Source organism: Adiantum capillus-veneris, chromosome 4 (assembly GCF_014529385.1).
Source record: "Adiantum capillus-veneris isolate H3 chromosome 4, ASM1452938v2, whole genome shotgun sequence".
NCBI lineage: Eukaryota > Viridiplantae > Streptophyta > Polypodiopsida > Polypodiales > Pteridaceae > Adiantum > Adiantum capillus-veneris.
Window position 1 is genome coordinate 126,087,773 of NC_140934.1, and position 12,580 is coordinate 126,100,352.

Sequence of the window (12,580 nt, forward strand, 5' to 3'; positions counted from 1 at the left end):
GCCAACTGCCAAAGAATATGACACCTTTTCCATCTTTGCCTTTTCAGCATCCAATTTGGGGCAACCATTCTTGCTAAGTTTTACATATGCAGTCATTGGGGTACTCAATGCTTTCCCCCTTGCATGTTAAAAACATGGCAAGACTTTGTGAATATACTCTTCCTGTGTCAGATAAGGAATTCATCGCTTATGATCTCTCTTGATACACATACCAAGAAAATGATGTGCATCACCCAAATCCGTCATGGAAAACTGCTTGTTGAAAGCATCCTTGAGAAGTGCAATCTCATCTTTGGATTTCCCAACTATAAGCATATCATCCACGTATAAGATCAAAATGATAAGGGAACCATCATTTAACCTCCTTGTGTACAAGTAGTGATCCTCTTGTCTCCTTAACCTTGGGATTGAATGTACTTGTCAAACTTGATGTACCACTGTCTTGAACCTTGCTTTAGACCATACAAATATTTCTTTAGCCTACACACCAATTTTTCCCTTGTTGGCTATTTAGGCTTGGTCTCAAAACCTTCTGGCTGCTTCATGTAGACATCTTCTTCAGGATCCCCGTGAAGAAACCCCATCTTCACGTCCATTTGGACCAATTCCATGTCCTCAATGGCTACTAAATCAAGCACAATATGTAGTGTAGTTATCTTGACTCCTAGAGAAAAAAACTCGTCAAATCTATGCCTTTTTTATTCTTAAAGCCTTTAGCAACAAATCTTTCCTTATACTTAGGCTCAGGATCTTGTGCCATTGGAGAGGGGGAATGGGGAACACACCAAAAACACACAAAAAAATCCCTATATAGCTCAGGGTATTCACAACACCCCCTCCTCTCAAAAACACCTTTAAAAAAAATAGTTTGCACTAGCAAGACCTCGCCTGCAATCCACCCAATGCACCTACCGCTAACAAGATCACCCACCACATGCACACACCACTGTGGGTGATCTCGAACCTCTCAACACACACAAATACTCTTAATCACTCTCTTTGCACTCACACAGACGTCTCAATTCGGGGGTGCATACTTCCTCACTACCGACACCGCACTTCACGAACCATAGCGAGAGAAAGAGAAAAGGGGAAGGAGAAATTAAAAATCAATAGGGGAAAGTGGGCTTGATCTTGATTCAAAAGATTGATTACAACCTTTGAAACACCATGACCATGACTACCCCAAAATAGAAAAACATGGTTCCACTCCACAGGTGCAATCCTCTGTGTAGGGAGCAGCTCCCAAAAAAAACATCACTATTGAACAAACACTTCCCTCAATTTAGAACCACCAACCGACTCTTCGACTACCATCATCCTTCTGCACTCGCCCTTGCAAGTAAGCACCTTGAAAAACCTTTCATCTATTTCACTTCCAAGCTGCTGCGCAGCTCTCCACCATCGGGTGCAACTCCGACGACTTCCCTTGTGTGGCTTCAACCACTGTCATAAAAATCTAAGATCTAACCAACCAAAATATTTTCTCATATTAAATTGATCATTTAATGTGGGAGAATAAACGGAACAAGGGTTAGGATATAGACATGTGCTTATAGATCTATCTCAAAAAGGAAAAAAGGGGTCACTATCTTTGAACGAGGGTTTTTTTCCCTTTTGGCTTGGGGAGGAGGAAAAGAACAAGAAGAGATTTATGTAGTTGGTGGTCGAAGTTGCACGAGGGGAAGTTGCCAAAGTTGCACCAGATGGTGGAGAGCTATGTAGCGGCTTGGAAGTAAAAGAGTTGGAAAGATTTTCAAGGTGCTTCATTGTTGGGTGAGTGGCGAAGGATGATGGTAGTATAAGACTCGGTTGGTGGTTTTGAATTGAGGGAAGTGTTTGTCTAGTAGTGACGTTTTTTTGGGAGCTCCCTACACAGAGGATTGTGTCTGTGGAGTGGAACCATGTTCTTTTTCCTTTGGGGTAGTCATGGCCATGGTGTTTCGAAGGTCGTAATCAATCTTTTGAAGCAAGGTTTAAGCCCACTTTTCCCCTATCAAGTGTTGATTTTCCCTTCCCCTTTTCTCTTTCTCTTGATCTGGTCGTGTCATCCGGTGTCGATAGTGAGGACATATGCCCCCCAAACCGGCGACGTTTGTGTGAGTGTAGAGAGAGTGAGTAAGAGGAGTCATGTGTTGTTGAGAGGGTTTGAGAAAATTGTAGTGGTGAGATGTGTGTGTGGGTGATTGTTAGCGGTAGGTGCATTGGGCTGGAGTGCAGGCAAGGCCCTGCTAGTGCAAATTGTTTTTTTTGAAGGTGTTTTTGAGAGGACATGGGTGTTGTGAATACCTTGAGCTATATAGGGGTAGTTGTTTGTGTGTCGGGTGTGTTCCCCATTCCCTTTGTCCATCTTCTGGTGCTCCCACGGAGGACCACACTGATTGTTCCTAGTTAGGTGCAGAGAAGCAATTTTTGGTGCTGGCCGGCATGGCGTCTCAAAGCTATGGACCAATTTTTACAGGTGAAGAGAATCCCGGCGAGTGGATTGCAGACTTTGAGCTGTATATGTTTTCATTGCGTATGCCAAACAATGATAGCAAGATGCAAAAATTTCCTTTAGTGATGCATGGTAAAGCAAAGGTAAGGTACGAATCTTTGGAAGGTGAGCCGAGGCATGCTTGGCCGGCTCTAAGGGCACGTTTCCTACATAATTTTTGCAAAGAGACGTCCCCAGTCGAGATGGACTCCAAGCTAAAGGCGCTCAAATAGGATGTAAGTGAAGAATTTAGTTTGTTTTTGGATTGTTTTGAAGTGTGTTGGACAGAGTTAGCGGGTGCCATGCAATTGGCCAATGGTGCCTACTTCACATAAGATAAATTCATGGCATTCCTACATCCTAAAGTGAGGAATAAAGTGGATTTTGAAAGCCCAAAAGCCTACAATGGTGCAATGGCCATTGCAAAAGCGAAGAGCAAGAAGATAAAAAAGAAGATTGAATAGGGCATGTCGGGCTATGAAGCGACAGTGCATATTCAACCTCAGAGTCTGAGGGATGATGTTCATGAGGAGAACATGCAAACCAAGGTGTAGCTGTTGTGCCACAAAATAGGCTGCAAACCGTTCACAATTTGTATGAACAAATTCAGGAATTGCGGCTAAGTGTGATGGATAGAGGACAACCAAGAGGAGAAAGGGGCAGGGTAAGGCCACTACCTAGCCGGTGTTACAATTGCGGTGAAGAAGGATACTATGCACCGGATTTCCCTCATCCACCAAGAGAAAGAGGTGGTATTTATCCATTGTTTCGTAGAGGTAGAGACCAAGAACAATTCAATGGACCGAGAGAGCACGTAGTGGAGAATCAAGTACATCTGGATCCTCCGGATGGTGGAATTCCCTAGGGTGAACATCATTGGAGTGGATAAGCAGGATGTTGAACTTTTGACCAACAAAAGAGCAAGGATGGAAAGGGAGATAGAAATTGAGCAGGAACTAGGGCCCGCAAAGGTAAAGAGAAAGTGTACGAAGGCAAGGAGCACCGAAAACTAGCAAGAAGAGGAGGCGTTGCAAAATCAAGCAAGCATACTTTCAGCTAGGGTGCAACTACCCCAAATACGACCTGGTAAGTGATGTTCAAAATTAAAGGCTAACATTACCTTTGGTCAGTTGTTGGCTTTGAATCCCAAGCTGTAAAGACAATGGTCTACGAGCGTTAGCATGAGTCTGCCAAAGGCTAAGAAAAATGTGCATACATTGAAAAACATGGCATTGAGAGTGGGTAGTCCAGCGGATGTCCTTCCTCTAGATGATGCGGTCATTGAAAAGAGGATGCAAGTTCAGGCCTATATAGACAGTGGAACACAGGTTTGCATCATGATGGAGGTTGCTATGAAGGAAACATGTGTCAAAGTAGTAGCTAAATAAAATGTATGCATGAGAATGGCTAACCATGCCAAAGCCAGGTGTTTGGGCCTGGCTCAAGACATAAGAGTGAAGGTGATGGGCATTGAGTGCCTAATCAATTTCTTCGTGATGAAAGTAGGTGATAATGCTTATCCAATCATCTTAGGTAAGCCATGGTTGCTTGAAATAGGTGCTAAGCAGGATTGGGAGAGCAAGGTGTTCACCTTGCCTGACAAAGAGAGAGGGAGACAGGTGGTGCTTGATTTGAATACCAAAGAGATCCATTTCCACCCTGTGGAGGCAAAAGATGAAGATGATACGACAAGCTATGAGTACGAGACCAAGGCAGCCTATGATGAGGGCTACCTGGATATGGAGAAGAGGGAAGCAAGGATGACATGTTAAAGATAGATGCCGATTTTTTTGGCATCATTGTTAAAGGCTCCCATGCAAAAAGGAGAGGTGCAACCACAGGTTCAAGGAATAGGTGCAGAGGCGGTAGCCACTATGATAAGCAAAGATTTGACCAAGCAAGAGAGAGAAGGCTATGTTGAGCCGTGTTCCTCTTTTCCAAATCTATTTGCAACAAAGTACGAGGATCTACGAGGAGAAAAGGGTGCAAAGTGCAAGATATTCTTCAAAGAAGGGTGCAAACCAAAGGCACAGAAGCTAAGGAGGTTAGGGGAGATTCAAAGGAGGATTTTTGGAAGGAGATTAACCATTTTTAGATGTAGGTATCATATACCCCGTGAAGGAGTCGGAGTGGGTTTCTCTGGTGGTTATCACCCCCAAGAAGATTGGAAATGACAGTGTGTGTCGACTACAAGCCATTGGATGCGGCAACCAAGAGAAACCACTACCCATTGCCATTCCAAGATGAAATCTTAAATCATAGTGGTATGATGAGGTACTATATTATGGATGGATTTTTAGGGTACTTTCAGATAGATATTGCTCTTAAAGACCAATTGAAGATGTTATTTATCGCTCCATGGGGATGATTTACCTATCACAGGATGCCATTTGGTTTGGTAAATGCCTATGTCACCTTCCAAGACTGGATGAATGGGGTGTTTGGTCCCTACTTGGACAGGTTCATTAGAGTTTTCGTGGATGACATTGGGTGCTATAATTCAAGGGTAGATCATCTGCCAAAGCTGCGGCTATGTTTTCAAAGACTTGACAAAGAAGGAGGTCAATTGAACCCTAAGAAGTGCAAGCTAGCACAACCTCAAGCGCAGTTTCTAGGGCATGTGGTGTCACAAAGCATAATTAAGGTAGATTCGGAGAAGGTCAAGGCGCTAGTCTTGGTGGATCCTCCCTCTAGTGCACAAGGCTTGGCCTCCTTTGTATATAAGCTAAAGTATTTGTTGCATTTCTTTTGGATGATGTTGCAGTATGTATGTATACCCCCTTCAAAAGAAGGCTAGCAGGTGCATGGCTTTGAGTAGGATGAAGAAGATCAAGAATATTTTGATAGGGTGAAGGAAATCTTGTGTCAACTGCCTACGGTGTGTCCATCCAATTGAGAAGATGGATTTTATGTTTCTATGACAGTAGGCACAATGGCTATTGGGGCAGTACTATTGCAGAAGGTGGAAGGAGCTGTAAACCTATTTATTTCGGAAGTAGGGTGATAATTTTTGGAGAGGCGACCTACATCAAAGTCGAGCAGTGGGTCATGGCCTTAGGTTTTGCCTGCAAGAAGTTCAAGGTGTATCTCATAATGCAAAAGTTTTATGTGTTGACGGCCAACAATTTATTTCCGGAGGTAGTGCTACACTTGAAGCCAGGGAAGCGGATCATGAAGTGGGTGATAGAGCTATATGCATTTGAGTTTGAATTCAAAATTGACCATACGAGTCGATACCATTTGGTGGATATTTTGGTTAGCAAGGCCGTAGATTTGCAAATTTATCCAAGAGTGGTATGAGATGAAGCTAGAGAAGAGCCAGACTTGGTGGGAGCTTTTACCATGTGGTTTGATGGTGTGTATAGGAGGATGGTACAGAAAGCAGGTGGAGGTGTGGTGATACACAATCCGCACGGCAAGGTGATCTTCTCAAAAGCCTATGATTTGGAGGATGTGGATACTAACAATGAAGCGGAATATCTCGTCCTCCATCTAGGTTTGAAACAAGCGTCGAGTTTGGCATTTCCAGGTTGGTGGTCAAAGGTGATGAGGTATTCGTCATCAAGGCCAATGGTAGGTAAAACATGATTCGTTGGTTCTTTGCCATCAAAAAGCTGTTGAAGTTCTTTAGGGAGATCCAATTCAAGCAAGTGAAGAGGGAGCAAAACCAAGAGGTAGACCAACAAGCAAAGCAAGGTGCAGATACATGTTGCAGGCATATACGTGGCCCAAGACACATACACTGGTAGAGAGTCATTAAAGGAGGTGGAAGATTTTTTGAGTATAGGGCAGTGTCCTCAAGTTTTTTCCCAACTGTAGAGAAGGAGGATAGTTCAGAAAGCTCACAAATTTACATTAGTAGGTGAAGAACTAATGACCTACAGCAGATACGGTGTTTTGAGGAGAGTGCTCTATGAAGAAGAGATTAACTTGGTGCTAGAGCAATTTCATGAGGAGAGCGGACACCAACGAAAGCATCAGGTAATGTTTCAAGTGTTGAGAGTGGGTTTTTGGTGGCCTTCAGTAGTTAAGGATGTGCATTGTTGGTGCAAGATCTGCCACGAATGCGAGACTATGGGAGAAAGGCATTTGGTATCTGAGTCACAGGGGCCATTGTTGCTCAAAATACTTTTGAGAAGTGAGTTTTGTCCACCATCGGTCCACTCCCTAAGTCTACAAGTGGTAAGAAGCATGTTGTGGTAGCCATCAACTACCTCACCAGGTGGCCAAGGCCAAAGCTGTGAAGAAGATAAATGCACAGGTTGTAGCCCAATTTGTTTTTTATAGAATTTGCTATCATTTTGGAGTGCCATGGGTACTCATTTCTAATAGAGGCCAAGGATTTAAAAGCAAGATTATGCCTGCATTGGCAGAGAAACTAAAGATTCAGCATCAATTTTCCTCGCCTTATCATTCCAAATAAAATGGTCTTGTGGATAGTGCCAATGGGCAAATCATCAATATTCTGACAAAGTATGTGTATAAGCAGGAGATAGAATGGAAGATCAATCTAGAGAAGTGTATGTGGTCCTACAAAGTGGCTACCAACCTCACTCCATTTGAGTTGAATTATGGGGTAAGGAGGGAGTGCTACCAATGCATGTGCAGCTAGGTGCTTTGAAAGGTATATGTCACATCAATGCCACTCCACAAGCTATCTTAAAATATAGGATTGTCGCCTTGAGGCATTGCAAATGGATAGGGAAGTAGCAACACACTACTATGTGAAGCAGTGGGAAAAACGAGTGGCCAAAGTCAATGAGAGACTGCCAGACAAGAAGATAGAAGAAGGAGACCTAGTAATGAAATATGAAATCTAGTTGGACTTCACCTTCTAGAAGAAGTGGATGGGCCCGTACAAAGTACGAAAGGCCTTTCCAAATGGGACCTATTAGCTGGTGAGCATTAATGGTAAGCTTTTCAGGCACATGGTAAATGGTGTACGACTCAAGCTATACTTTGATAGGGGAGTGGTGCCTGATGTGAATCAAATTGTGGCTAGAGGGTTGGGCAACCCACTTAAAGGGGCTCAAGAGTAACATACATATAATTTTGTACATATTGTACATATGGTTGTGCATTTTTCAGTGTGCTTGGGTGTTTGCAGAGTGTTGCGACTTTCGAGTTCAATAAAGCTACATTTAGTTGAACATGAATGTTCAACAAGGGATGGGCAGTGATGGTGTATCCATAGTTGTCTATGCAGGGAAGTGTTCTATTCCAAGCTATGGGTACTAGCAGGTGTAGTACAAAGGGCTAAGGCCAATGTGGAGGACCTGGCTAGGCAGATGATAGTGGAAGTGTACATCTAATGTGGTTTTTCTGGTCAAAAAGGCTCCAGAATGGTCCATTTGGGGTGAAAGGTAAAGGTACTCAAGATGGTGTGTTGGTGCTCTAGAATATGGTCTTCAAGATGTTGTGCAAGATGGTCTAGACAACTCATCAAATGAAACCCCAGTAATCAAGATATTCAAGTTTGGACCGTTCTTGCTCTTGTTACTAATTTGAAGTTGCTGTTGAATGACTAGAGGTTGTCTAGATGGTCATTGTCGGCGATGTAATGACTCTTGCCGCCCTGAAGATCCACCTTCTTCCCTATCTTGTGAAGACATTTCACCAGTACTTTTGGATCGACGGAGCCCACCATGAGTGAAGGCAGCAATACCCTATATTCCATTGAGGGCTTTCTTCACCCGCTTCATGCAGGCATCGCAGTCTATGGAGACCTAAATCTAATCTAATATAACGTAAATCTAAATCTAGCGTAAATAAACGTAAATCTAACTAAAAATAAACCTAAATCTAATCTAAATTAACTTAAATAAACCTAAATCTAATTTAACGTAAGTCTACATCTAACCTAATCTTTAACGTCTTTTAGGATAGTTTCCTACGACGTTATAACTCTCTTCTTCTTGTGTGGTGTGCGCGTGTGTGGATGTGTGTGCCAATAAAAAGAGATAAATGGTATAACCTTTCTATCACCCATGCCAAGTATGATAGATTGGTTATGCCATTTCCCTCTTGAATAATAGGTCTTGAGTTCAACTCCTCGTCGGCTAGATCTTTAGGTCTTTTAATTTTAATTAGTTTCCTACGATGTTAAATTAGTTTCTCTCTCAATGTGTGTGCGTTTTTTTGGTTTATGCATGTTTTCTCTCTCTTTTCCTCTCTCAATGTGTGCGTTTTTTGTTTATGCATGTTCTCTCTCTCTTTTCCTCTCTCAATGTGTGCGTTTTTTGTTTATGCATGCTCTCTCTCTCTTTTCCTCTCTCAATGTGTGTGTGCATTCTTTGTTTATGTATGTGTGTGTGCGTTTTTGTTTATGTTTGTACTCTTTCTCTCTCTCTCTTTCTCTCTCTCTCTCTCTCTCTCTCTCTCTCTCTCTCTCTCTCAAAAACACTATGTGTGTGTGTGTGTGTGTGAGAGAGAGAGAGAGAGGGAGAGAGAAAGAGGGGAAGGGAACATGAGAGTGAGGAGAGGGAAGGAGCATACCTGGCTCTCCTTCCTCTCCTCGTGTGTGTGTGTGTGTGTGTGTGTTGTGTGTGTGGAGAAGAAAGAAGAGAGAGAGAGGGAGAGTGTTACCTGCTCCTTGCTTGAGGGCACCGAAAAACTCAGATCTGAGATCTGAGATCTGAGTTTTTGGGCGTTCTCTGTTATTTTTTTTAGCCCAGCCGGCGTCGCTATGAGCGTCGCAAATTTACAAGTAAATTTGCGACACTCATAGTGACGCCGAGATTTTTTTTTTTTGAGCGTCGCTGTGTGAGCGTCGCTAATATGAATAGCCTCTTGTAGTGAGGAGCAAATTGATCTCTAGCATTCGACTTAGAGCGTCTGCCACTACATTGTATCGGCCTTTGCGATACCTTAGCTTGGCATCATATTCCTGAAGGATCTTGGCCCACCTGGCTTTTCGACCCTTTAAATCCATTTGTTGTGTAAACCATTTGATGCTTTCATGGTCAAACACTATCTCAAACTGAGCACCATACAGATAATGCCGCCATGTTTTTTAAGGCAGACACTATTGCATAGAGTTCACGTTCGTAAGCAGAATAGTTTTGCTGAGCTGCATCAAGCTTCTTGATTTCAAATACGATCGGTTGTCCGTCTTGTAACATTCTTCTCCAATAGCACGGTCACTGGCATCCGTTTCCAAAACAAATGGTTTCAAAGGATCTACAATAGCCAGTATAGGAGCTGTAGCTAAGGCATCCTTGACCGTATCGAAACTGTGTTGTTGAGCGGATCCCCACTGAAAAGTTTACCTTTGCCTTTTAGTTGATCCGTCATAGGAACGGCAATTTGAGCATAGTTTTTAATGAACCTTCGGTAAAAACCTGCAAATCCTAAAAAAAATATGTAATTCTTCCACAGTTTTAGGAGGAGGCCATTTCCGATGGTATCCACTTTGGATTGTGTTGGGGTATATCGCATGGCCTTGCCCGACCGCCCAAGAGTCTGGGCGCCCACTGACTTGTAAGCCTTATACATAGCATAAGTGTATAGGGGGCTGCTCACTCTTTGAGTCTCCCCACCCACATCGATGTGTGTCACTCCTTCCTCTCTCTTTCACTCTCCGTCTGTGGTGCTCCCCGATCCCCTTCAATTGGTATCAGAGCGACAGGTGTGAGAGCGTAGATGGACGGCTTCGCGATGAACTCGTCAGCTATGGCGGAGAGGTCACAAATCTGAGCAAAGAAATAGAGAGGTTTGTGGACAGCCATACAGTGGCTTGTAGGAGAGCTCTCAGGAGCTTCCTAGTGCTCACAGATCAGAGTTCCTCTACAGATCAGCCCACAGGTACATCATTTTTCCTCTTCGGCAAGCTTTGCAACGGCTACATCGGCACAGGTTGGAAGTTGGAGCTTCCATAGACATGGAAGCATTGTGAGATTGATGCATTCAGCTCACGCATTGTCGAGGTGGGAAGTGAGTTTGAGCCTTTCTATGAGCTCAAAGAAGCACAGAAGAAAGTCGTTTAGTTTTTTAACAGTTTGACAGCAGTCTACTGTTTTTCTCATAACTTGAGCTACAGAGCTCTGATTCCAAAACTTTTTGGTTCAAAACGGAGCTGGCTTTGAGCTCTACGACTTTGTAGAAGGAATCATTTTCTGATTCGGAGTGCAGGTGGGTCTGAAATTAAAAACACAGAGACTGTTTTTCATGATAGTTTTGGGCTCTGTTGTTTTCTTTGCTGCAGACAGCTTACCCGTGTACACTGCAGGTAGAGCAGTCACGCAGAGAAGTGACAGAGTCAGACATGCATGCTTTGCTAGTGACTGAGCAAAGCAGAGAGTCAGTTGTGCGAGATACTTCTATGCAGGATAGCTAGGTAGAGCGGTCTTGCTCTAGTGAGTCACGACAGGAGGACGTTGTGCAAGAGTCTATGCATATGGAGTTAGAGCATGAGAGCTCTAGTGAGTCACAGCAAATTGAGTGGTCATGTTTGTAGTGGATGATTGCAGAGGAGGTTGAGATGTCAGCGATTATGCAGTCATTCCTTTCTATGCTCGACAGTGAGCATGGGGATATAGTTGTGCAGGATATGTCTTCCAACAGACACCTAGAGCAGCTAGTTTGCTCTGAGGTTGCACGACAGGTTGATGTGTCTTTTGCGGACAGTCAGGAGATGCATGTGGCTGACACACCTTGTCAGTCAGAGATGCCTATTGCCAGGGATATATATGTTGATGCATGCTCCGTAGAGCTAGCAGGGCCCGCTAGCATTGCATCGGCATTCGGTGGTCTCATGTATGAGATGCTGATCTTGAGACCAGATATCGCAGCTGCAGTGGGAGCATTTGCAGTTGGGGTCGTCAGTCGTTTGTTGACTGATGATGGCATAGTGCACGAGGGAGATATGCAGGTATTGCGTACATACTTGCAGTACGTGTGCGATACGTCTGGTGGTGTATGGACCTACACGGGAGCAGGATAGCCGAATGCACACGATCACAGCCAGCCAATGGGCATCGGTTGAGAGCGGTTTTCTCTCGCCTTTTGTAGTCTTTAGACTAGGTTCTCTTGCTTAAAGGCACAGTCGCCTTTAAGTGGGAGGTTGTTGGGGTATAGGCGCATGTGCCTTGCCCGATCGCCCAGAGTCTGGGCGCACACTGACTTGTATACCTTATACATAGCATAAGTGTATAGGGGGCTGCTCACTCTTTGAGTCTCCCCACCCACATCGTATGTGTGTCTCCTTCTCTCTCTCTCACTCTCCGTCTGTGGTACTCCCCGATCCCCTTCAGATTGATCCATGTATAGCCCGTTAGCTGAAATAACATGCCCTAAATAATGAATTTCATCTTTTAGAAAATCACATTTAGATTCCTTGGCATATAACTTGTTTGTGCGTAACAACTCAAACACCTGCATGAGATGTTGTACGTGTTCTTCTTCAGAAGCACTATAGACTAGGATGTCATCGAGGAAAACAATGAAAATTTTTTCCAAATATGGCTTCAAGACACTATCCATAAGTGTCATGAATGTTGCGGGTGCATTGGTTAACCCAAAGGGCATCACCAAAAACTCTTAGTGTCCAAACCGTGTTCGAAATGCAGTTTTAGGTATATCGGCAAGTTGAATACGGACTTGGTGATATCCTGACCGCAAGTCTATTTTTGTAAAAATGCGAGCATGAGTGAGCTTATCAAACAACTCATCTACTTTGGGCAATGGGTATTTGTTCTTAACTGTAACCCCATTTAAGCCACGTGAAGAACTGGGTTGTATAAACCCTCTACTAAGGTAGTCAGCAAGCTGACGTTCCACCTCAGCAACTTTTGAATAACTCATTTGGTAAGGTGGTTTACTAACAGGTTTACAGCATGCAGCCACGTCAATGCTATGTTGTACTGATCGTGTCGGCGGTAATCCTGATGGAAAATCATTAGGAAATACATCTTGAAATTCCTTTACTAATTTCTGTAATTGACTAGCAACGTTTGCTTGTTTAGAATTAGCAATTGGTGGAGTAGAGGAGAGAGAAGCACGCGGCGTTGCGGAATGTTCAACAGACTCAATGTTAGAAAGAAAATGAGACAGTGAGTGAGTAACACAACAAAACCTGATCTATTTCATTATCAGAAACGAGCTGCA